Raw genomic sequence first — 26926 nt, 5'->3', positions numbered from 1 at the left:
AAACTGATGCTGCTGGTCAGTTTCAGCAGCGGCTGAATCCCGACGCCTGGGGCAAAGCAGCTGGGGTGCTGCCGGGTTGGTCCCGCAGCGCCGCCCCTAGGCACTGCGGGACCAACCCGGCAGCGCCCCAGCTGCTCTGCCCCAGGGGTCCCCAAGTCAGCCGCTGCTGAAACAGATCTGCGGCTGATTCCAGGAAGCCCGGGGCAGAGCTGCTCTACCCCGGGCTTCCTGGAATCAGCTGCTGATCTGTTTCAGCAGCGGCTGAATCAGGGACCCCTGGGGCAGAGCAGCTGGGGTCCTGCCAGATTGGTCCCGCAGCGCCGTCCTTTGGCGCTGCGGGACCAACCCAGCAGCACTCCAGCTGCTCTGCCCCAGGCGTCCCCAAGAGCAGCTGGGGTGCTGCCCGGTTGGTCCCGCAGCCCCGAGGGGCAGCACTACGAGACCAACCCGGCAGCACCCCAGCTGCTCTGCTCCTGGCTTCCCTGATTCAGCTGCTGGTCAGTTTCAGCAGCAGCTGAATGGGGGAAGCCTGTCCGGCTGCCCCAGCACTTCCGTGTTCCTGATGGTGCCGGACCATCAGGAGTCCCGGAGCATTGGATGCCGGACTAATGGAGTTTTACTGTATATTCGAGCCAGGTAGCTTTTTAAGGCCATAGTTGGCATGCGCAAGGTTGCTGAATTAGTTATGACTGAATATTAAGGACAATGAATTTTAAACCTTGATCTCTTAATCAAGGATAGTAGCTCTTATTATACAGAGTTTTTGTTCTGGTAAAAATGACTACAGTTTTAAAAGATCAGATGGTTAAGAAAGTAAACACTGAAACGCAAAGCAGAATTGCCTTAAATATGGTATTAAATCAACAGTTGCAGGTCAGAGATCCAAAATTTAGCTTACTAAATATAGGCAATCCACTATTTAAGATCATATGTTTCAAGAAGAGATGGGCCCAAGGTTCAGATCAAGAGCCAAACTTTCCAGAAGTTCAGAAACATTTGGATCCAGAGCTCTGGTTTAGCTCTACCTTGAATTCCAACCCGCTTTCATGATCATTTCTCTTACCTTTTGTGGTTTTCTACTTTGTTTTCTTATGCTGTTCCTTCCAGATCACTCATTGCAGTGTGTCTGCTCAATGGCTTCCTGGAAATCCACTTATGTCATTCTACAATACTCGATGGGATTGGTTGACCTTCAGTATATTCCCCTTATCGTGGACTGTACAAATACAGAACATGATTATGTGATATCAGCACACAGTAAAGAGAAGCTCCATAGCAACTGCTGCAGACCTTTTTCCATACAAGACTTCATGGGGCCACTTTATCCGGGTCCAACAACCCCTTTGATTTGGACCTGCTGGTGCAAAGTAAAGCCTGTCTGAGATGATCTGGCACACTCACGACCTCCAATATGGGGGGCATGGCCAGAGCCTCACTGCCCTTTATTATTTCCAGCTGCCAAATCAGGTTGTGGGGACACATGCAGTTGGTTATTACTTCGGGGAACGCTGAGAGTTCTCTAGCCTGTGCCAGGTCTGTGTGTCCAGCCAGAAGCAGGGCAGCGCAACAGTGGCATATGGCTACTTTTTAACTCCTCCAATTAGGTTCTTCCTGGTGTGAGCTGAGGTTCACCCGAGAAGCAGGATCAGTTACTGAAAAGTGTCACAAAAGTGCACACACTTTTCTGATTAAGCATCAGGTCTGATTCTGCTCAATTCCACAGAGGTAAATCAGGAGTAGCTCCACTGAAGTCAGTGAAATTATACCAGCAAAAACCTGTCTGGAGAAGAGAATGGAGTCCATTGTTTTTAGCAAAGAAAATACCTTAATGAAATTTTATGCTTAATATCAAAATCTTCCTTCTTGCAGATATAAAGCTTACTCACCCTGTCCTATTCTGCATTCATAGTCAGCTATGTGATCATTGATTTCCCAATACATTACATACTTTGCAAGTTTTCCCACAACCTAACATCTAATTTTGTATGTTTATCCATAATTGTCTATTTATGTTCATTGAATTGTCATAATTATCCTGCATAACTTACAGGGTTTATTTTGGAAAATCTCTTTATGCCTTTGTTAAAAATCTAGTCAGCAGTCATATATGTGATTTCTTTACAATTTAGAACTTCAGCAATCTGTAGGTGTGATTCAAGAACTGAACCAACTATCTACAAAGCTATTTTAGTTGAAAGTTTCACTAGTCTATTCATGCCAGCAACTGTTCACAATTACTTATTAAAACTTTACCTGCAGTAAAAGATGCAAGGATAGTTTTCTGTTCACTTTTCAAATAAATTACTTTATAGGATTGTTTGCAAAGAATAAACAAATGAATAACTGGTACTATCAGCTGTTATGTGAAATAAAGAGTGCAGCAAAACTTGGGTGTTACTATTTCAGAAATGGCATGATAATGTAACTAAAGATTGGCGTCATGCACACACTTAAGAACAAGTTAAAGTTTGACTTGCAATCTTAGCTTTTTATTTCCTGAATTTCGAGGTCTCAGTCATGAGGCTTTAACATTCCCCTCACAGAAGATTTTGGATGAAAAATATTTTAGGTTAAGAAGCAGAAAGAAAATGTGGGGGAAAAAAAAAAAAAAAGAAATTCCATGATGGGAACCTATTTCCCCTGGTATCACATGTGGACATTTTATGAAATCCTACAGGAAAAAGCTATTGAACTCTGACTTTTGAGTACACAAAATCACTGAAGGGCTACTTCACACGCAGGGGTAGTGAGTTGTATGGGCCCATAATGCCTGGGGCCCCAAGGGCCCAGCTCACCAATATGGGGGCTACATTTTTCCCTCCTACCCAGTTACCCCCGCATGCCTTCCCTGGAGCATCCCCTTGCCCCACATGCCAACCCCTAATGTGCCTCTCTCATCCTCACCTGACCTGAGCAACAAGCAGCTGTCCTAGGCCTTCTGAACCCCCTCACCAGCTGCTGCTACTTCAGCCTGGCTGTTAAGAGAATGGGGTTGGCAGCAGGCTGACAGCTACATCACTGGAGGAAAGGAGGCTCTTGGCAGCTCCTCTCCTCCCAGCAGATGACTCTGAGTGGATTCCTTCCGGCACTTGGGTGAATGCTGGGAGGGGGGAGTCCTCCTCTGGCCCCAAACCCAGGGCAGCCTGCCTGTGTATCACAACATTTGAGCTCCTCAACCCAGGCCCAGGCCCAGCCCTGATCCCTCAGCCCCCTGACTCCAACCCTCTGCCCTAGCCCTGAGCCCCTCTCACATATATCCCCTTATCCCCTTATCCCCCTTCCAGAGCCCACACCCCCATATTCCAACCCTCTGCACCAGTCCTGAGCCCCTTACATACCCAAACCCATCATCCCCACTTCAGAGCCTGCACCCCAAACTTCTGTCCCAGCTTTGAGTCCCTCCTACAGTACAAGCACTTAAACCCCAAGCCCCACCCCAAAGCCAGAGCCTTCATCTGTTCTGAGAATTACAAGGCCAGTGTGTGTTTGGGAGGGTTGGACTTAGACCCATTCTAGGCAACACCAAAAATTATACAAACCTGTCACCCCTGTTCACAGGCTCTTAAAGTTGTGGAAGGACATTATGTGAGGGAAAATGGCTTACATTTTTACAGGCAGACATTAATTTCCCCATCAGAGGCACCTGCATAGATCATTCCTGCCTAGCAAAGGAGTAAGGTGACTGGGAGCTGTTCTAAGGCCTGTGCTCACTGGAATAGGGGCACATATTAATGCTGCTCTTTTGTGTCCGTGCAAAAGACCATGCAAGCAAAGAAGATGAGTCTTTGAACTTACGCTCCTGTACTAATTAGCTATCCCTGGTTGTACTAAGGGGACAGGAAGGCAGAAGGAGTTCAAAGGGCTGCCTAATACTTTACCCACAGCTGCTGGACAAAGTGGGAGATGAGTAAAATGTGGAGTTTGATAGATTCCTTGTCCCCAGTGTTCTTCTCTTTTTCCCCTGCGCCTCCCTGGACTACGTGTTATCCGCCTCCCTGCAAGAGAACTGCATAAAGATTGAGAAATACTGATTTTGCAAAAATTTTAAATTGAGGATGATGCTCCTATTACAGAGAAATCTACTGAAAAGGTCACATCCTTCTTGTCCCAATTCCTTAATAAATGAATACAGAGTTCTTCACAATCTCAGGCAATTTGGATTTGGGTTGCATTTTTGTGTGTGGAAAGTTTCAGACTGATTCTATATTTTAAATAAACCAATTCAGCTGTCCTTAGCACTCAAACCTACAAAGCAAAGAAACTGTAGTTTGTCTATGACTCTGGCTTTAAGGCCTTTTATTGTATTGAATTGCTGAAGATACTTACTATATGATCTAAAATAAGACACCATATGTACTGCAAGAACATTTGCCCTTCCACAGTTAGTGTCAGTGTATTACAACAAATTGCCACTTTCTTTGGAAGAAAAGGCTACAGCAAACTTTTGAAAACATGAGCTATAGATGTTGTTTTGCCAACTGATTATTTGCCAGCTGTTGTACATGGCTCCAGTATCAATATATAGGATTTTATTAACAAATGAAAAATCTTGAAGTGTCAGTAACAGTCATTACTAACATGTAACAAACCAGAAAGTTGAATAATTTGCAGCCTTATTATGGAGATACATTAAGTAAAAGAGTAAGTGTGGCTTTAACTTTGGAATCAAAATCAGTGTCATTTCTGTGAGAATTTACATTTACTGATCTTGGTAATTATAAAGAGGAGGTAAATTAACAATTGCAACAATGGCTGTTGTAGTAAGATGAAGGCCTAAAACTTAAGCCAGTGCAGCACAGGCCTGGTTTGAGGCCTGAGGCCTAGCTAACAATGGACAAAACATGGGTAACAAAGCAAAGCTAATCTGTGAGCAAGAGGCAGGCTCCAGCTCACATAACTTGGCACAAACAGGGCTGAGAGAGCAAAACACTAATTGGTAATAGGCCTAGTACAGAACGATAATTGGTACTTGTCATAAGTGGAAGGCACATGGTATCACTAGCTTATTAAAAAAAAAAGACTTTGGTACCCACTCCTCACAAATAAAGACTCAGGTTCAGGAAAGGGTTTAAAATGACAGCATAATGGATACAGATTATATAATCAAACCACGAAGTACAGGGTGATGGATGGTATCTAAGTAGTGTCAGAGGGTGGCAACCTGATACATCAGCAGTGAGGTGTGATTTGCTGTACCTGTATATAAGGTGGTGTTTTTGAGGGGGGGGGGGGGTGGACAGATTTTGGATGACCTAGGAGGCAGTGGAAATTTCCCACTGATTGAGTCATTCCATTGCTATAGGGTATATATTCTTAGTGGTTCAGTAGAGTCTACTGACAACTATTACTGTACTTCGCTTAGCAATAAACCTAGCCTGGCACCTTCGATCCTTATCTGGTTTGTGGCCTTTGGAGACTCTCTTGGGGTCTGCTGTGGAGACTAAGTGCACAAGTCGACACAGCAAACATCACTGAGCACACACACAAGTAGCCTTCTGGATATCATCATCAACGGAGCCAGAGACCTGTAAGGACACCTTGGCAGTAAATCCCAACCACTATCCCTGAATAACTACAGCTGTATGTCTAGAAAGCCTACACAGAGACTGTTGCCTGTTAACCATGTTTTGTAAGTGCAGTTTCACTACAAATTGAATCAATGGCCTGATTCTCCACTGTGTTTCTCTAATTTTTAATTGGAGTTATGTAGACCTAATGTGAATACCCTTATTATGGGACAACCTATTATAACTAGATTCTATCATACAGTCATATTTGTAAGCCTCTGAGATAGCAAAAGAAAAAAAAAAATCACAAGGTTAACTTTTTTTTACTGTTATACTGTACTCCATTTTGCTTTTGCATCAACTTATACCATCTTTTGTGTTAGCTATTCAAACTATAATTCCTTCAAAATTCCTCTGGAGGGCACCATTACCATAACTATGCAATTAGCTTCAGACAGCTGTAATAGAGATATGCTCTAAATACACTTTTAGGCCGCAGGCAATGTGTCTGTTAACCAGAACAACTTCTTTGGTGATGCTTTTATTTCTTGTTCTTCTTTGCTAGATATGAAGCAGCATTACTGGGTAGAAATTCATACAGCAGACTAAAAAGATTGTTAATTTTTTAAGGGTATGATTTTGAATAAGCAACATTATTAGTATTCTCTCTACTAGAATGTGATATTAATGCCAAATCCCATTCCTTGGACACAGCCTGAGTAACCAGACTATATACTAGGATGATAAAGAATTCTCCCTCCCCTGCCGTTTGCTCTCACAACTTCACAATTTTCTTCTGTGGGCCTCACTCTAGCATTGGAGATTAAAGAGTCCTTGTGGTACCTATGTTCTGGCTCCTCTTTTATAGGAAAGCTGTCCGAGTTCCACATATAAGATTATATAAGGTATACAACTCTGGAAAAGCCAAAGATTGACCATACAAATTTAACCTGGTCCTCTTGAGTATGTGCACTACACTACAATGTGATTGCATAATGCTTTTCCTGGGTCCCCTTGTGAGGCTTTGCAGCATTCTAAGTAGTGACACACAGTCCTCAGAAAGTTCAGGCCTTTCCTTTTCAGATTTTGATTGGAACCAACAGAAATCAACAAGTTCCCCAGCAGCTAATTCTCTAACTATATGATCTTAGTTCATTTGCTGTCTTTCTCCCATCCCTCCTATTCACCTGTTACATTTACTTGTCCCATCTCATTTCCAGTTTGAATACACATTATCTGGGTCATAGACTGGGCCTATCTCTGTGTTTGTACAGCACCCAGCATAGCAAGGCACTAACATAATACAGACGTAATAGCTAAATTATGATAAACAAGTAATACTACATCATCAAGCCAAGTTGTAGTTTAGAAGAACTACATCATCAAGCCAAGTTGTAGTTTAGAAGAAGGGATATGTTTACTGTAAGGCTGGGACCTGTATTTTTGTCTAAGATGCATCATGCACAGCTATGATGCTATTAAAATAAAAAAATTAATGATTTCGCCACCTCTTTTGGAAGTAATGCATTGATTTGAGTTGATAATTATTAGAAATGGTACACTAACATTGAAATGAAACATACAGACTGTATCCACCATCTTTCCATACCATTCCAGAATTTCCCTTTTCACAGCATCTGTATATTGACACTGTGAATACTAGATACTCATAAAATCTCCCCCAGTCTCTACAATCAGAGAGCAATTGGAGCATTTGCTTTTGGAGAAAAAGAGACTCAGAAAAGAATGACATGAACTTTTCAAATAGATATAAGGGAAAGGGGGAAAATAGGAGGTCAGATTTTGGGTACACCAACCTTGACAGCGTCCTTTTAAAGTAATCCCCTGGCAACGTTAACTTTTGCAACCAACGCACATGCAGCAGCTCACCCGTGGGCCCAGTCAGCTTGGCAGGATGACAGAGGTCAACATTTCACATGAATGAACAATTTCTCCAATATATAAGGCAGACATACAAGTCTTTTTTCTCTTACTTGTCCTTTAAAAGTTTAAAGGAAGACAACCATGAGCGCTATGCACAATGCAATTCCTTTAACCCCTTTGACTCTCACGAGAAGAATTAGCCTGATTATTTTTAATTGAGGAACAAGTGACAAACATTAGTTATCATTTCTTCCCTCCCTTCTTTCACACAGAGGATTCTGGACTCTTTTAGCAGACTGACAGTGGCTTTTTTCTCATCTCTTTGACCAGAGTCCTATAGGGAATAACACACAGTATCTACTTTGAATATAATTTGGTGGAATAGCATGCATTTCAACTGGTTGTGCAAAACATCTGTACCGGGTGTGAGGTGAGGGTGTGTGGGGGGAGGGGGATAAGAAAAGATTAGCATGTGTAGTACTCATTGAATTGGGGGCAATGTTACTGTATTCAGTTTTAGTTGTTTTTCCTGTGCTTTTCTGTATGGGTATGTCTACGCTGCTCAGCTATTTCAAAATAAGCTGTTCCGGAAGAGTTATTTCAAAATAGCTTATTTTGAAATAACATGTCTACACTGCAGTGAAGCCTCAAAATTAGCCCAAGGAAGGCTTCCCTAATGTAGATGTGTTATCTCAATTTAGAGCTCCATGTGACAGGAGGCATGTGACAGGAATAACTTAGCCCCTCACCAGGGCCATTCTATTTCGAAATAGCAGCCGTGGAACATCTACACATGCCTTATTTCGAAATAGCTCTTTTAGAATAGGTGTTATTCCTCATAGAACGAGGCTTACAGATTTTGGAATAAGCTGCCTGTTATTTTGAAATTATTTCAAAATAACGAAATGGCTGCGTAGGCACTCACATCGTTATTTCGAAATAACAGTGAAGTGTAGACATACCCTATTATATGTTCAGTGGAAAACTGTATGCTCAGCACTAGCAAGCAAACAAATACAGCTAACTCAGGAACAGGCTGTACATTTAATTTGTCACAAAGCCTTAAACTGAAATTACAGATGTATCTTGCTGTGCAACCCTAGCAAACTGAAAGGCATATGCTCTCTCAAGTGGTATTAGTTGATGGGTCAAGGTTTGAACAGGCATAAATACTGAACTATCCTCACTGCAGTGGTGGGATTTTCAATAGAATCTGCATATCTTAGCAGACACAAATCTCACTGATTTTTTCATGATCTTCTTGAGTCACTTAGGAACAGCTGAAAATCTCACATGGTCTCTCCAGAAGAAACTGATGCCAATCAGAAGAGAGGTATGGGGAAGCTTGCATTGTATGTGCCCATGCTGCATTTGTTTTGTAGATAAAGTATTTGAGTTGTCTAGTAGAGATGGACCCCCTGAAATGCCAAGTCCAGACCAAGATTTATACTTATACAATGATCAGAAGCGGTGGGGTTTTTTTTGTAAAAAAAGGTGCCAGTAATCGAGGGGAAAAGTTGTTGAGCTCTGACTGGAGGTGCTTGTACTGAGCAGTACCGTCACAAAAAAAAGCACTGATCAGAAGTATTCAAAATTTAAGAGGTATTCTGAAGTTTGGTTTGAGTCTCATATAGGGCTGTCAGCTGAAAACTTTTCTAAAGAAATAGTCTGTGAAACTGTAGTATAAAAATAGCTATTTAGTAGACAGACTGGGAGATCACAACAAAATGTAAGTGCACAATTTACTACTACGCATTTTTAGGTTCAGAATGTTTAGGTCCTCTGGTTGGCTTGATTGTGCTTGGCGTGATGTACTAAAGTGGAGGGCTGCATGTTGCTTTATGGTACTTTTCCAGCCCCCACATCCTAAGGATGATCAATGCTAGCCTGGATCCTAGTTATAAGGCAGAGTAGCATATGGGCCATTACAACAGCAAGAGATGGCTGGGGTATAAGGATGACCAAAGTTCTCTTTGAGCTAGGGACTGGTTTATGAAACATTACGGCAGCTGATGAAGGGGGCAGTTCAGCTGAAGTTATGATAGCTTTGTTCCATGCAACCAGGCTCAAGGAACTTACAGGCTTGTGGATGTCTAGAGCTCTCTCCCCCATACCATCTGGAAGGTCTCCTTTGAAGAACACTGACAATGATGTTGAGGCATGCAGGAATTATAGGCCAATCTCTACTTCTTTTCTACCCACCACTTGTTTTTCTCCAGTCCTGCAAATGAGTATTTTATACACAAAAAATGGTGTATATTGAGCTTTATCTAATAATGCACTAACCAAAGTTGAAATTATAGGTAGTGCCTTGCCTAACAAAGCAGAAAAGCTCAAGTCACCATACTAGTAGCTAGTTGTTCAACATTGCTGGTCTTGAAATTGTCCTTCATTCTATGCTTACTGGTTCACAGCACTTGCCAATTAACTCCAGTGGAGCAGCCCCGGACTTACTGGGGTCAGCGGGATCTGATAGCGACAGTGGGATCAGCGATGGGACCTCAAGACCACGGCAGGCAGAAGGCTTGGTGAAGGGACCTAGTTTAAAATGTTTAAGCATTATTGTTTAACTGATTAACGGCTTTAACATCCCTACTTTAGTCCAAAACTTTGTTTCATCAGTCTCTTCACTTGATCTGGTTACTCTTTTTATTGAACTTTATCTTTTTCAAAGGTTCAGAGCTCAAATGGCTTTCCAAATCCCACTCAGGGCTCATGTTGACTATGGGCTTTTGAAAGTGAAAGTAGTTAAGACACAGCTTTTTCAGTGAACTCCTGCCCCTTATCGAAAAGCCGCTCTTCCTCAAAAAAGGAGGAGGTTTACATGGCTTTTCGACGGGGAATGTGTGTGGGGGGTTTGCCAAAAAAGCCACATCTTAACTACTTTCACTTTCTAAAGCTCCGCTTTCGAAAGTGCGTTCGGAAGAAGATATGCAAATTTCCGTGGAATTTGCATATCTTTTCAACCATTCCCCATAGTCTAGATGAGCCCTCAATTTCTCTGTCTCTTATTCTTAAGCTTTCCCAGTAAGCTCCAAGTAGTCGCTGAAATATTAGGAGGGGGCTGGATTGCTGGAGAAGTGACTTACCTCTAATCACTTCTTGCTGAAAGAGACTGGTGGTGCTCAAAACAGGAGTCTCCTATGGAAATGATATTTAGAAATTAACAGGGGATAATATTAATTCCATAATACGGGAGAAGTGTGGGTATTAAATAGATCTTGCTTTCCTACTCCAAAAGGCAGAAGCTCATGACATAACAGCTGCTGGGGCAGACTGCTAGATAGATTTTTCTGGCATCTGGCCTGTGGTCAGTGCTATTTATGTGAATTCAATTTTCCAGGATATGAAGAATTTAGAACTTAAAAACAGACTCTGACATTAAGGGTGAAATCCTTGTCTGATTTTAGTCAGTCAATGGGGCCTTTTTGTCACGAACTTCAGTGGTGCCAGGATTTCACCCCAAAGGCCTACACGGGAGGTTGAAGCAGAAAATTCTGACACAGTGTAAGCCTTTCAAGGATAAATTAGTTATTGTTCAGGCTGAGCTTGATAGTAAAGCTCAATCTTTAGCTGGGGCTCTAATCAAAAGTGGGATATTCCATCACAAGATTGAAATAGCTGAGAATATTTCTAAAAGAATATTGTTTAAGGATCTTTGAAGGGGTTAGCCTAAAGCAATGCTAACTTCTTTATTAAAATCTGTTCTTGATAGAAAAGATTAAGTATTCTGTACAAACTAAAGCTGTTCTGTATCCCTTTTAAGTTTGTAGGCACTTAAAGCTACTCAAGACAGTCGTTCTAATCCTTGGCAATTGCATTTTGTGACATTCTAAAGGTGACTTTTTAAGAGTGGAGAATAAAGACTGCATGAGAGCAGCACAAAGAGGAGGGAGGAAAAGGGATTATTTATAAAGAGAAGTGGTTTCATCTCATAGAGAGGAAGCATGGTCCAATAGGCATTGGACTCGGAGTACAAATACTCATGTTCTCCTTGCTACTTTGCTACTTTCCTCAGGTGTGATCTTGGACAAGTCATCTACCATCTTTGTTCTTCTGTTTCCACTCCCTTCCTTTCGTCTGTCTATTATAAATTATTTTGGGGCAGAGAATTATTTTACTTGTTCTTGGCAGTGCCTAGTACAATACATTCTCAATCTTCTTTGGGAACACTGAACATGGCTGTAAACCAAATATATAAAATAATCTCAATCTGGTATAATTTGAGTCAAATTGCCAGAGCATATTATCCATATAAGCAGACATGGGCACTGATACCATGGTCTGATTTTCTGTTGAAGATGGATTATGACAACCAAAAAGGCATTTTTCAAGAATGTGTTAGAAGATTTTTAATATCTTAAGTCTCAGACTCAAAAAGAAAAATCATTTGGGAAATGTGTCTAATTCTATCCAATAACTTTACTTTACTAGTCTGAATATCATAGCTTCATCACCTCACTACTAAAAAATACATCAAGACACAGCTGCTCTCTCAAATATTTCTACCATGGTTAGAAGAGAAAAAGGAGAAGAGAAAAAGGAGATCAAGACGACGAAAAATAAAAGGGAAGGGAGAAGTAATATGACTCTGTGTGGTTGGGTGAGAGTAAGAGATGAAGGAAAAAGAAACAAAAAGGAAAAAAAAATGAAGCAAAAGGAGGAAGGGAGGGAGGAATGAGAAAGACACTAGTAGAGTTAGAAGATGACTGTGCAGGCAGAAATGCCATAGAGGAAAAAAAGAGGAGGGGAAAAGATGCCACAGGAGTTAAATAAAAACAAACACCACCACCACACACAGAAAAGTAGCAACGAGGTAACTATAAATAATGAAAATAAGATACAAAAAGAGAATAAGCAAAAGCAAGACTATTCCATTTTTGGGTGCACTTTTATTCCCAATTAGGTGGTAGCTTTGGGACCTTCATTTATTGGATGAGATTTCTAGAAAACTAAAAATCTGAAAATTATTACGTGTGCTGAGTAACTGTTACAAGTTAACTTGCAATGCCTTTACACTTTCTTCAGACTAGCTGAATTTTCTTCCTTTTCCTCATTGTTCTAATATTCATGGTGTCCTTACTTTGATGGTGATCTCTTAGACTGCATCAGAGAATGTATTTCTTTTTTTCTTTGCTTGGCATCATACCTTCACTTTTCTTTATAAGGATAACTATTACCAGGACCTTTATTTAACCAATCAGAAAGAAGGTTGATGTAACAGGGTGAGACACCTCCTACATGACCTCATATGGTGATGGGTTGCTCTGCAGAACCCTGGCTCAGGTTTTCCTCTTGCTGGCTCAGGTTTCCCTCTTGGCTCTTAACTCCAAGAGAAGCTTTCACAAGTTCAGTGAACAGCCCTTCACAAAAAGGTCTTCCACCTCAGCCTTAAATGGGGCACAGCCCTTCCTCTGAGAGGTACTGTCTTACCCCAAGGTTTAGAGAACAGAGAAAGACATGAGGCCTGGCATTCCTCCTTTGTCTTCTTCCTAAAAGGGAAACAAAGCTTCCAACTACAACTTTCTATGCAGACCTAAAGGCCTTCTTCAGGGACCACTGCAGAAGCCCCTTTGTGTTTCTTTGCAGATCCCTCTTTGGCTGTTCACAGGTTTCTGTTCTTCTATCCCAGACACCTTGTTTAGTCTCATGGTCATATGCCATGTGACTGGATTCATTCTCTCCACCTAGGGAGGCAAATCAGCTGTGTCACAAATGGGCTGAGAGCTGTCTCCTTATAGAAAGGCCAATCACCCTGACAGTAATGTAGTGAAAACAACACAGCTACTGATATGAAATAATCGAAGAGACATATAATAAGTGCCACAAAGAAACAAGGCAATCGTCCATGTAGTTTTTTTCTAGTATGGGCCAATGCTGGATGTTTCCAAAGAATTTTAATTCAATCACAGTGCAATACAGGCAGATTATGAACATTTTTCCTTTAAAGCACATAAATAAATAGTCCTGGTAATTCCACCCTAGCTATTGATGATTTTGAGTTGCTCTTATTTAAACTGTTTATTCTTGTGAGGTTTTAAATTGTTGCACATGGAATACAAACATTACTCCAGTTGTAAAGTCCTGTCCTGACCCTTCTGTGGCCTGCCTCACACTTCATCCTTTCCCCTCCAAGTCTCACCCCTTTTCTTCTCACACCGCACCTCTTTCTACCCCTGCTCCACAGCCACAGGGAAGCTGAGTGAGGTGAGTTGGAAGTGGAGGAAGGCAGGTTAGAGTAAAACAGGCTGCCAGATAGCTCCAGATATCACCACTGCAATGCTTGCTGGGCGGGAAGCAACCCCTGCTAGTGCCCCATGCCAGACCACCCAGGCCCCACAGTTAACATGGAGGACTGTCCTGTATGTAGGATGGCAGAGGCAGAGGCTCAGACCAAAGCATGAGGTCTGAGGGTGGCCATTATGAACCCTTCTATGGATGGGATGGCTTTGTTGTCAGAACAGCCCATGTAGCACGTGGGCTTTTAGAGAGTGGGGCCTCGTAGTCCTTTCTCCAGCTCGTGGCATACGGTGAGTGCAGGCAACTCCCAAACAGTGACTGGTCAAGTGTTGCCTCTGCTGCCCTCCCATTGGCCCTTTATATGCTCCCCCGCTCACTCTTGTCTTCCTGCTTTGCCTCTTCACAGCCCCAGCCCTGCTGCTCCCCCATAACACTGCTGGCAGGGCTCATCCCGCTCCCAAAACTGTGTGGAGAACTAACCCACAGTTAGAGCGCTAAGCTTACCACCTGTCTGACTAGCCAGCTCCTTCCTTCCCCTACTGACTTTAGCTGGAGGGGCACCCTGGGAAGTCCAAAATCCTCTAACCCAGAGTGCTGGCCAGGACAAGCCAAGCCCTGCATGTGACAAAGCCCTACAGAGTACTGGCATGGGGAAGCCTCAGGCAGGGTGATCCCAGAGCTCGGACTCCAGTCAGAGCCCAGATATCTATATTGCAATTTTAAGACTCCACAGTCTGAACCCCGCAAGCTCAAGTCAGTCAGGCTGAGCAAGCCAGAAATATCTTACTGTAGGGTAGACATACCCTTAGTGGCGGAGGATGATTTATTAAATAAAATACTACTATAGTAGCTATGCTTAATAAAAAAACCAAACCTGTTCCTGCTCTGAAGAGCATACAATCTGAAGAGAGAACTCACAGAAAACATGGGTGGGGAAAGACACACAGAGAGGTGACAAAATAAGTGAAACTGCTCTCACAACAGTGGAAAAATAAGGGATAGAACCCAGTCTTCCAAAGACCTTGGTCAAGGCACTATGCTGCTTGTCTTCTCACCCTTTCCAATTCTGCCACTCTTCTTCAGAATAAGTAGTTAGTTACTCTGCAGGTAGCTCACTTGATTTGAGTGGAGATGCTGACATAGTAAAATACTACTTGGCATGCTAGAAGGTGTCCCAGAACTTCATTGCTCTTTTCCTGATTTTTGGCCTTCAACTTTCCTCACCATCCCTTGTTGACTCAGACTTTTGATAAAATCCCAGCACTGACACATGAGTGATTTGTCATCTTTATACCCTATAAATGGGGTGTAAAAATAAGTTAAACTGATTGAGATTACATTGTTGAGGCAAAACAAAATAGGGATCAAATCCAAGCTGACAGCTACATGAATTTTATTAGTTTGAAGGGGGGGTGGGTGGGTAAGGGAAAAGCCATGAAAAAAACTCTAATCCAAAAACCAATAAAGCATTTTGCCAAATGTGATGTTATCTGAGGCTCGTCATATTAAAGAAAGTTCTATTAAATCTCCGCTTTCAAGTGCGGCATCAAAACCACTCAGTTTAAATGATATTTCTGTCAGTTTTTTCTTAACCTTCATGAAAAATTTACTGTACCATGATTAGAATTACTTGAATAATACATAACTTGCTTTAAATTCAAGTTATTACATGCACTTGTAAAATGCTATTTGATTTGATTTTTTTCCTCCCACACCTTAAGCAAAATATGTGACAATTTTGTTTTATCTTGGGCAGAATGGATACGATCTAAGCCATTCCTATGGGATTCTCAATTGCTAGCTAATCCAAAGCAGTTTCTGTTAGAATGACATGGGATGGAGTAAATGGACCCAAGAGTTCTGTTTTGTTTTAAAAAAAATCAGATTATTTTTAAATAGAAAAAAAAGATCCACTGCATACATTCTATTCCCTAGCCCACACATCAGCAACAACTGCTTTGGGCCATAGAAGAATATGCCTAACTAAGTGGTATGTCACATATAGGCTCTCATTTTGCTTGTTCGTTTCTGTGGGTTTAAGCATCTGACAATGCACAGCAATGGGGATCTAAGTTTTATTCTTAATTAAAAGGCAAATATACACATATCACCATTATCCATAATTTTTAAGTGTTCCCTTTCAATAGAGTCATCTTATTCACTGGATGTAGAATAAAAGCAAGAACAGAAATTCTTCCTAAACCTGTAGATAGGACAACGAGGATGCATTTTAATTTTCTACAACTGAAAACTTGAAATATAGCTTTTGATTTACCTCTACCAAAGTTATGGGATCTGGCAGGAAGTATTTTGTTTCCTGTGACTGGGAAAAAATAGATGCATCACTGAATCTAAGGGGGAATTCTGGTTCTGAGAAAACAGAACACATTCAGGTCCTAATCAATCCAAAAATATCAAAGGACATGACCAATCTGTACTTGAAACCCAGTCATTCAATTCCATAATTCATAATTAGTTCCATAGAAAAATGTGAGCACGCAAACATGTTTTGACTGCATAAAGAGAAGATATCCCAAGAGCAGCTGATTTAATATTAGATCAAATGAACTAGAGTGGAAATTACCATGTTTTTGTTGACGATTTTAACATTCAGGAAAGGCACAGGGACTTTTACATATTTCGAGGACTCTTTGTAGTATTACTCTTCATAACTTATGCCAGTCAGTATGGAATACATGGATGAAGGACTGGGGATGTGAGGAGCAGGAGGAGAAAAGGAACCTTGGAATGTCTTACTGGTGTACCCAAGAGGAGTGGATTAAAATGATAAAAGAAGTATGCTTTCATTATTCATTTTCTATTCATCCTTCTGAAAGCTCCTCAAAGATGTAAAAGCCTCTGACAGGAGAGCCACCCAGAGAACTTGTTGCTTTTATGAGAGCTAACATCTCATCTTCGTGTACAGTGAAATATGCTGGGCTCCCTAATGGGTTTTTTCCTCCCCCTCAAATAAAGAAAAATAATTGTTCAGGTCTAAGGCCTGCAATAAAAAACTCCTGGCAAATGAAATCATTCATTGAAAAAGCAACACGGCCTTGGAACTCAGAAATGGTTTCTTTCAGAAGCATGGCAAGCTTCCTTCTAGAAAGGCTGCATCACCATTGCTGTGCTCCCTTATGGAGGGGCTTAGCACCTCATGCGGATGGTTCTCCCTCAGCACCTCATGCGGATGGTCGTTCTGACTCTGAGGTGGTCTCCCTTCTTTTGATTCAGCCCTACAATTAGGTCATATTTCAGTTCCACTCTTTCAGGGTCAATCAGCAGTTCAACAAATAGGCCGAAGTCTTTATGAAAGGTCTTTGGACCAGTCTCTGGGCCCCATGATTCCTGAATCCTTCTGTCTTAAATATTCCACTTTCAGGGGCCTCCTACCAGCTTTCCTCCATAGACGAATTGAGATATTCCCACTGCACTGGGTCCAGAAACCCTATAACTACTAATGAAGTGCTGTTGTGTAACACTCCTAGTTGTTGCCTCTCCAGACTTTTGTCTACCACACACAGTCACAGTTGGCTTCTCTCACAGTCTTTTCAAATTCACCCTTCTTCCAGAGCCAGGATTTGAAGGGCTCTCCCCTGGAAACTCCTTCTCCCAAAAAATCCAATGTACAAACAAATCCACTTCTTGCCTTTGTGGACCTGACTGTTCAACCCTCTCTGCTCTTCAACTTAACACTCACCAGACTTCTCCCACTGAGAGGCCAGACTGTAGTCTTTATCAGTGTTTCTCATCAGTGGAGCCTCCTCTGCCCCTAGTGACTGCTCTGTCTCTCTCCTAGTCTCCAGCCAGACTATCCAGCAGGTGACCAGCTCCCTCCCAGGCTTCCTTCTTGATCCTCCCGAACTCTTTAATCTCTAGTTTTAGAGAATGAATGACAAAAGTTAGTCCTTTATGCATCAGACTTTCCTTTCTTCATACTAACCACCCAGAACAGATTCATCTTTAATTGGGCCTGATCCACTTTCCTGTTGTGCCAAGTAGGTTAACTGGCCTCTCAAGTCCACACTAACCCTTTCAGAATTAGGATGGCATGTATACGCCATCATACTCCTTCATATTGTATAGTATGTCAATCAGAGTTGAATACTAAGATGTGTGTAATGGGGGACAATCCCATTCAAATATATCTTCACATTAAACAACAACTGAGAAGAGGCTACCGAGTTGCCAAAATTCTGCAATGCTGTAATTAACTCAGTTTTCTCCTCTAGCAGACATAGGCAGGTCAGCCTGAGATGTTGTGGTGTCATAATGTGCCAGAAGGTTGGCGAAAAGAACAAGACAAGGGCTTTAAATACTTAGATTTTACTGGAGAAAATACTGAAGTCTTTTTTACTAGACTTCAAAGGACACCAGAAACGTGGGACCATCTTGGGTAACCATGGTAATATGAACTTACTCTACCTGCTGTGTACCCAGTGCTAGTGTTTCGAAGTCCAACAAAAATGTAGGGTCGGGGATGCTCACTTCCAAAAAAATCTCCCTTTACATCTGGTATTATCATTAGGCCTTTTTTAGAAAAGCAGGTAGACACTCAAGATAGATTTAAAGTGGCAGTTTGCTTTCACATCAGATCCAAAAAGTCAGTAAACTAGAAGGAGTTGGCAGAGGCAGCTTGTCCATGGAGAGGAGTATAGTAAGCATCAGGTGATGAGGCAAAACAAAAAAACAGAACAGTCAATGGAGAAAGTTCTATCTTAGTTATAGGAGAGAAGGCTCTGGTTTCTGAGGTGACAACTCACATGTGATCTTTTAAAAGGCAAGGTGAATGCTGTGCAAAAATGAAACGTGTATCCATATAGCTATGTGTATATTCCCAGAGACAACAAATAGTAGAGGGAGAAAGAAAACTGTAAGAAGTTCTGCTCAATGGACAACAAGTTTTCAACTGCAATTGGAGCTGAAAGGGAAATATAGAAGGATGGCAGGAGCAGTAGTGGGGTGACACACACTTCACAGGTAAGAGTTGAGAGGAGAGCTAGAGCAGTGTACAGAAAGAGGAACTGTGAAAAAAAAATGAAGGGATGAAAAACTAGTGGTAAGGCTGAAGCTTTTGGTTTGGTATTATAAAGTGCTATGTGACAAACATAGACCTTCTTCTACAGAGAGACCCTTATTTGCTGGAGAGCTAGTGTGACTGTTTTAGAGAGCTATGGGTAGAATGCCTGGGGCCCATAAGATGAATGTGCACCATTTTCAACCAAGGAGCCCAAAGCCTGTGAAGGCTTCTTTTGTGTTGCTGTTGAGCAAGATTTGAATGTAAGATATGGAAGTGCTCAGTGACTCTGCACACAAGAGATTTACCAGACATTTCTCCTTGTGGATGAAGAAGGTCATGAAGCATCTCTGGGGCAGTTTCATAACCTGGGAGAATTTTTTTTTACCCCTTGGAAGTGCCCAGCATGCAGCCTATCTGGCTGGAACACTGGGCAGGATTTTTTTTACCCTTTGGGCCTGATGCACAATCTACTGAAGTCAGTGGAAAGATTCCTGTTGATGAAACTGAGCTTTGGATTCAACTCTAAATGAATCTCATAGCATTAAGTTTATTTCAGGTAGAAAGTGTCATGCAAAAAAACCATTGTTTAAAGAAAATATGTAATGGTTCCAATGTAATTACATATTCTTTGATTAAATTATTGGGGAAAAAATAATTAAGCCCATACTGCTGATCAACCCAAGGCTGATTATTTTCTAGGGAAGAATTTACTAATTATACCAAGAAGGTGTGTGATGCTACTCAATGAACACTTTATGCAACTCTTCTTTCAATTGTGGAAGCCAGCACTACACATACTTTCAAATTTTTTCAGCTGTTCAGCAGAAAAAAAAAGTCTGTCTTGCAAAAGCTATTTAAGAGCCTGTGGGTCACATCTTCAGCTGTTGTAAGGCAGAGTAACTCCACTGTCAATGGAGCTATGCCAATTTATATAAATCAATGATGTGGCAGTGTTTTAGTAAAAGAAACAGAAGAATATTAGGTCTATCTTCCTTTTTTAATCACAGTAGTTATTTTGCTTCTCAAGTCAAATCCATGGGTTCAGATCCTGGACTTGGATTTAAACCCTAATTGGTTTGTCTTGTATTTAGAGATTAAAAATAAGAGAAGAGTGAGAAAAATTCAGACAGACTGAGGAAAGTTTGTACATCTTGCCATGACGCTTAAGAGCAAGTTGGAAATTATATTCTTAACACAGAAAGGAACACGCTACAGGGATGAAACCTTTGCAGCGGTAGCTTTATGTGACACTGACTTGAGTTCAAGAGGACATAAGAGCAGTCCTAGCTTCATGGGCAAAAGGGTGTCTTTTACAATTGTGTTTGTTAACTTGAAAAAGCTTAACATGACTGAAAGCCCTTTTAAACACTCAGTGCAGCTTCTGTCAGCTGGCTGAGTTATAGCCTATGTTTGTGTCTAGTGCAGGAAAGTCTTTTCAATCACATTAAGAAAGTCATTTGAGCTAATACGACAAACACACACTTTCTACCCATTAAGAACCCAAGAGCTACTTCTCTTATGGCACCCAGTGTAACTAACTATCCTAATCAAAAGTGTATGCATTTAATGTTGAAACATATGGTTTGCAACAGTGTAGACACTGGAGAAAAATATTCTTTAGTGCAACGCCACTTTGTTAAAAGTTACACCAGGAATAATTTGGCTATTAGGCTTCAGGTGCTCTGTTCAGTATGTGGCTATTACCATTTTCTTGGCACAAACCCAGATCAGTCATTAGTACATGGATTGCCAGCACTCTGCCAGCCTTTTAGGGTCTGAGCACAAAGAAAAACCACTTTGCTAATATGACAATAATTGTTTAAAGCCCAATAATATCTCCCAGATACAGGGCCAGCTTTCACGAACAAATAATGGAAATATAGGCTGAAATTACCAAGGCATTAGAGATTTTGCATAATGAAAAATATAATTTCATAACAGCTGTGATCAAAATTGCTATTTTACTTAGCATAATTACTATTACTAACTGGTATTTTATTGTATGCGCTTATTAAAATGTTCATTTTTGTTAAGAGAAGGTGATTTGAAAAGCAGCACAGGAAAACTAAGGGCAAAGGGTAGGAACTATTTACTCTAGAAAACACTGAAAGAAATTTAGCCTGTGTATAAATTGGATTTCTGAGAATCACTCAATCTGATTTTCAAACTTGAACGGTTGAGTGAGCAATCACAAGCTTCCAAGACTTTCCTTCCCTGCCCAGGTTCACTTCCTTTTTTATCTTGCTCTTGCTTTTTCTTCATATGGATTCTTCTGTCACTTTACACATCTTTATATGGGGAAAAAAAGTCAGGTTGATGTAGCAGCATATTTATAGAAAATATCCTAAAACTTTACATAAATATTAACAGCTAGTTTATGTCGGTGCCAACACACAAAACTATGGGAACAGATTGGCAAATGTTCCTATCAGAGAAAAATATGGACAGTGCAATACAATTTGGACCAATACTAAGTCCCAGTGTGCTATCAGAGCATGTAAATTACTAACATACAAATACTCCATGTGCAGGAGAGACTACTCTGTCGGTCTAACCCCACATCACCACGGCAGCAAAAAAACCTCACAATCTTTAATAGGTTTCTCCTCAACACTCTCTCCGTGGACAGTTATTTCAAAATAACTCTCCCTATTTCGAAATAAAGTGAGCGTCCACACTACCAAGCTTGTAATTTCAAAATAATGGACTTAATTCAAAATAACTCATACTCATGAAGAGGATTAAGCTTATTTCCAAATAACTAGGTAGTGTAGACATAGCCTATGAGTATATTTCTCCTACTTTACAGATGAGGCCCAAGGAGACTAAATGACCTGTCCAGGTACAGTACAGTACATTTGTGGTGCAACAGGGAATTGGAGCCCCATGTATCTGATAAAAACTGTAGGACATGAAAAAAGCTGCTTACCTATCTGGCTTAGGTACAAGATACATAATCTACCAATAGACTGAATCCTGCCCTCTTAAGCATGAGGTAAAGCAATGCAAGGTTTATAGGAGGAAAAGCCTTCTCAGTCCATGCAAAAAAGTTAGTTGAACTCTTTTGAAGAAAGAAGTCTAGTTCAATACTGAGATACTTTTGAGTGGTCTGAGAATCAGGAATATCTCTGATACCCTAGTTTTGATTTACAACTTAATACCTTTCTGTATTAAAGCAAAGTTGTTGTTTAATGGCTGAAATAAGGCCATTTTCTCCAAATGCCAGTAATAATTTAAATTCATGACTTCTGTATTATTTATGTGGTCCAATTTAATATGAACAGTATTTCTAGCATTTGCTGTTTATGAGGAGTGTGTCTTCAGGGTATACCCTATTTTATTACAAACAGATGCTAGAAATAACTACCTGGTATTCTGCTGTTGTGAACTGAAAGTTAAAAACAGGTCTTACAATTTCTATCCCAAGCAGAAGAGAACATAGGAATTTCCTTGACAAGTTTCTAGGACACAGAGCAACTGAGCACCTCATTTTCCAATCTCTTCTCTTTCTAATACTTTCTTTCCCCAATTGGAGGTGTGCTGCTTCAAGTTTAAGTGATTCACATATTCACAAACAAAACAATGGGAACCCTCCCCCCCATTTTAATACTATTTGTTTCTACTGGTCCACATCCTTCAACAGCTTTAAATTTGAATAGTAACCATTTCAATTAATTAAAAGTAGACCCAAGCACAAGAATAATGAGAAGGGCCAAACATCAATTTCTTGCTTCTTCACTCTGTGCGTGCATGTGTATAGAGTGCTGTGGACCAAATTAATTATCAGGCAATAGTGTGCACAGAGAAAATATGACCTAAACTTCTTTAGTATGGCAACTTAAAAAGCAACATTATGAAAATCAAATTTTGTTTGGGGGAGGGGAGGGGAGAGGAGGATCTTTTTCACCAGTTCACAAACAGTGATTTCCTTTGATTCCACAAGCAGCTTTTTGTCTGCATCAAGCATCTATGTTTTTCAAATCGATATGGATTTATATAATTTTCATGGGAGGTTTGTTTGTTTGAATTTTAATTAATGTTGTGCTAGCCAATAGAACAATGAAACAGGCACTACCAATACAACCATAACAACCACACAAGCTTCTGTGAACTGCACTAGAAATATACTTTCGTTCTCATATGGAATGAAGATTTACTGGAAGATGGGAGAGCCTTATTTATATACATTAACGTTTTGGTTTCTCTGTCAATTGCCCTTTGTAGCCGTGGCTTATGTGATGTAGACACTTGTCAACCTGGTCTAGAAATACTCGCTCATTTAACATAGAACACATGTCTTCAGATGGGATCAATGTCTTCAAATAGGAACAAATTGGTAGTCAATACTGATAAAATAGTTTTCTTGGCATACTATATATGAAACTGTTAATGTAATTATGATGAGAGCGATCAGAAAATGGGCTTCTTGCCTCCAGGAAAATTTTGATTATCCAGCTGAACATAACCATTTTTGTGTTCCCAATGAGGGAAAAAAACCCACACCACAACATTTCTGAGGTAATCAGACACTTTAAGCAAATTTACACAACATCAAAAAAATGCTCACTTCAACATCAACAGTAGTTGTTATGGAAAAATGTTGACTAGCTCTAATTGTGAGATTTAATAAACATACTAAAAAAGTCACCTGTCAGTATTTTCTACCAAAATGAAACAATGCCATTTGCTTATTAGAATTCTGCAAAAGACTAATTATGGTTGTTTTGAGAGGTGTATTTGTTATAGTACCACACAGTAAGACAGGGGATCAGCTCCTCAGCTGATTTGAACAGTCAATGTTTACACAAAACACTACCAAACCTGACTTGTGGATGACACGGAGACCAAGAAAGAAGCTTGAAATTATGTCATTCTAGTACCAAAGCTGTGACTTTTGGGGGATGGAGAAAGATGGAGGATGGATCTGGAACAAGCAAGAGAAGCTCATTGCTGTTCTCCCAGGACTTAATGCACCAGGGCTAAGCCCTAGCACTTCTAGTTTTGGCTGTTTATAGTTCCAGCACTTCTGCATTTGGTGCTTATTTTATCAATGCAGAAAAATGTCTTGAGCCTCAACATGTCTTTCTGTGAGTTCCCTTATAATACTTAAGACAGAAAATGATGCTTTGCATTACAATAGAATAGGGACCAATAATTTTAGGAAACAACAAAGGTCAGGTGACAACAGTATAAAGAAAAATATTTAGCTTATCTCTTGCTATCTTTTAAGATACAGCTGTTATATTTCAGTACATCATTACTTCCTAATTTTTTCAGGCATGTCATGCCATTTTAGTCAAAATTTCTTTATAAAGGCTTTTCCCCCCGATGAAATACCACCTTATTTAAATAAAAAACACAAAGTATTTCCCATTTCATGGTATGCTCTAATATTTTATTCACAAACTTTACCAAACACCAGCTATTTTTGCTTTTTAAAAAACTTAATATTTTTCAGCTGGTTTTGGTTGCTTGCATTATGTCATTCCAGTCTAAAGCATTTAAAAAAAATAGAATTAGAATGAAAATTTTACCTCTCACTTTCACAGAAAATATTCACCATTTTCTGTCCATCTGCACTAAATTACTCTTTTAGTCACTGTATACATGATATAAACTCTATATTTTCTCTTATACCTTATAAGGACTTTTTTAAAGTTCAAAGATCTTATTTAAAAATATTTCATGCATGTACACTGTATGATTATAGGTTTGAGGTTGCTTTCAGAAGACTAAATGAATCCTTTAACATAACCTTAAAAATGCCTTCTCTCTAACATTTAAGAAAAAATGAAAAAATGATAGGAAATAGTACTACGAGAATAATCTTAGAAAGGATCATTTTAAAAGCTGCTGCACTACCATTAACGTAAAAGTAAATGTTCATTTAAAATAACATGGATGTTTTACTCCTATGGACTAGATGCTATACTTATGCCACCAGAAACAAAAGCCCTCTGTTTAGCCACAGAGAAAAAAAATCGCAATGGAAGGAATGCTTCACTGGATTGAATCCTGGATATTTGTCCTCTCTTCAGAGACTGTTAACAAGAGGCTCAATTGCTGTGGTAGCAATTGCTGGGCTGATGTGGAAATTATTATTATATGTGAGGACAGTCATAAAAGTCAATGGAAGGTTATTCTGTAGCCAGGGTTGTTCCTTGGGGGGAGGGAGCAGGCCCTGTGCAACTCCTCCTCTGCCCTAGGTCCCACCCCTGTCCCCTCTTCTTGCCTCTGTTCTGCCCGCCCATCCCCACTTCACCACTTTTCCCAAGGCCTGCTCTTTCCCCTCCATTGTACTGCTTCCCCAAAGGCCCCCGCGCCCAAGTGACGTGACTTAGGGATTACCGAGGCGGCTGGGGGGGGGGGGGGAGAGTGGAGGGGCTGGCTGGCACAGAGCAGCAGTAGAGGTCAGCCTCCCCCCCGCCTCCATTGCAGCGGCAGGAGCCACAAGAAATGGAGTGATATGGCTGTCTGCTCTGTCACCCATCTCCCAGCCAGGTTGCTTTGCTTTACTGCGGTAGGATGAGACGGCTCTGTATATAGTAATGATATTTGGCCCTTACTGATTAAACCTGGAAGATGCTCAGATATCACAGTGATGAGGGTGGTATAAGAACTTCTATAATTTGGAGGAGAAGAAAAAATGATCACGTAAGTAATACTAGGAGTCATCTAATCCCAGAAAGCCAAGTCTGACCCACAAAATTCCACGAGAGTATCAGTATGCCCTCAACTCAAGTTTCATTTTCAAGAATGATTTTTTGCATGATTCAGCAATCAATGTTTCATTTATGCAAGGACAGTTTTCTACCAGCATCAGAACCAACAGCCTGTTCTGAAAAAAAATCAAAGGCTAAGTGGTTAAAAAAAAAAAAAAGCACTTTATGCTTCCAAGAGATTTGTGATTAAGTGGTAATTTAATTATGTGTCACTAAGGAAGCAGTGATTAAAGTATAGCCTATAAATGGTAAAGTTATAAATTAACAAAATAACAAAATTAACATAGAAGGTTTGAATAGCCACATTTACAAGTACAGCAAGTTATTGGTAGGCCTACAACTTTTATGGAGAGGCAAATATGTGCCTTAATAGAATTCAAAAGTTCTGGGCCTCTTTACAAAAGCTGTATGTTATTCAACCTCTCAGAATCCCCCAAACACCACGGTGACCTGTAGAAACAAAAGGACCTTCTATTAAGGAACTTTTAAATTAAATTGGCATTACAATGCTACAAACGAAGAGGAAAGACTAACACACAGCACCAGCTATTCCATAACCACTATATCTTTATAAATCAATAAATCAAATCAGTAAACTTTCTGCTTGCCCCAGAAGTAACTCCTAATAAATTGCTCCAATGGTTAAGTACTCTCTCTGTTTGAAATAAAATATAGATTTTTTTTCCAGTCTGAAATTATCTGGCTTTCAACTTTCAGTCATTGAACTGTGTCATATCCTTCTCTGCTATGTTGAAGAGCCCACTATTAAATATTGGATCCCCGTGAGGTTACTAATTGCCTGTAATCAAGTCATTTTTAATCTTCTCTTTTTTAAAAACTAAATAAATCGAGTTCTTTAAATTTACCCCTCTATAGCATGATTTCTAATCCTTTAATTATTCTCATGACTTTTTAGAAACCCTCTACAATTTATCAAAATCATTCTTGAATTCTACCATTTCATCTAATAATGGACCAATACCAGAGGTACCAGAATTGGACACATTATTTCCACAGCTGTAAACCAAACAGAGAATTAAAATAACCTCTCTGCTCCCACTCAAGACTCCCCGGGTTATACAGCTAACCACTGAATTTCCTCTTGACACACTGTCACACTAGGATCTCATGTACAGCTGATTACCTTCCAGAACCCCAGATCTTTTCCAGAGTCACTGCTTCATAGGACAGAGTCCCTTTTCCTGCAATGACAGGCTACATTCTTTGTTCTTAGATGTTCATATTTACATTTATCTGTTTTGAAACACCTATTATTTGCTTGAGCCCAGTTTACCAAATGATCCAGATCACTCTGTATTCATAACCCATCCTCCCCTATTATTTACCACGCTCCAATTGGGTCACCTGTAAACTTCAGAGTTAATTTTATGTTTTCTTCAAGGATATTAATAAAAACTCTACACAGCATAGAGATGAGAATAGATCCCTGCAGAAGCCAAATAGAAAAAATCCCATTTGATGCTAAGTCCATTTTACAGTTCTATGCTAATTTTACACAATTCTAGCTTTTTAGTAAAAAATATTTTGGTCTA

General features: G+C 40.3%; 1 protein-coding gene across 1 annotated transcript in view; it reads right to left on the bottom strand.

Annotated features, from left to right (window-relative positions):
* The window catches only part of PIK3C2G (phosphatidylinositol-4-phosphate 3-kinase catalytic subunit type 2 gamma), a 383327-nt gene that overhangs the window by 311020 nt on the left and 45381 nt on the right, over positions 1-26926 (bottom strand). The window contains exon 2 of the mRNA XM_075897745.1: positions 1064-1216. The gene's annotated coding sequence lies outside the window, so the exon portion shown is untranslated. The remainder of the gene's footprint in view (positions 1-1063; positions 1217-26926) is intronic.

This window comes from Pelodiscus sinensis, chromosome 1 (assembly GCF_049634645.1).
Source record: "Pelodiscus sinensis isolate JC-2024 chromosome 1, ASM4963464v1, whole genome shotgun sequence".
Classification (NCBI taxonomy): Eukaryota; Metazoa; Chordata; order Testudines; family Trionychidae; genus Pelodiscus; species Pelodiscus sinensis.
This window is presented reverse-complemented; position numbering and strand designations above follow the sequence as displayed.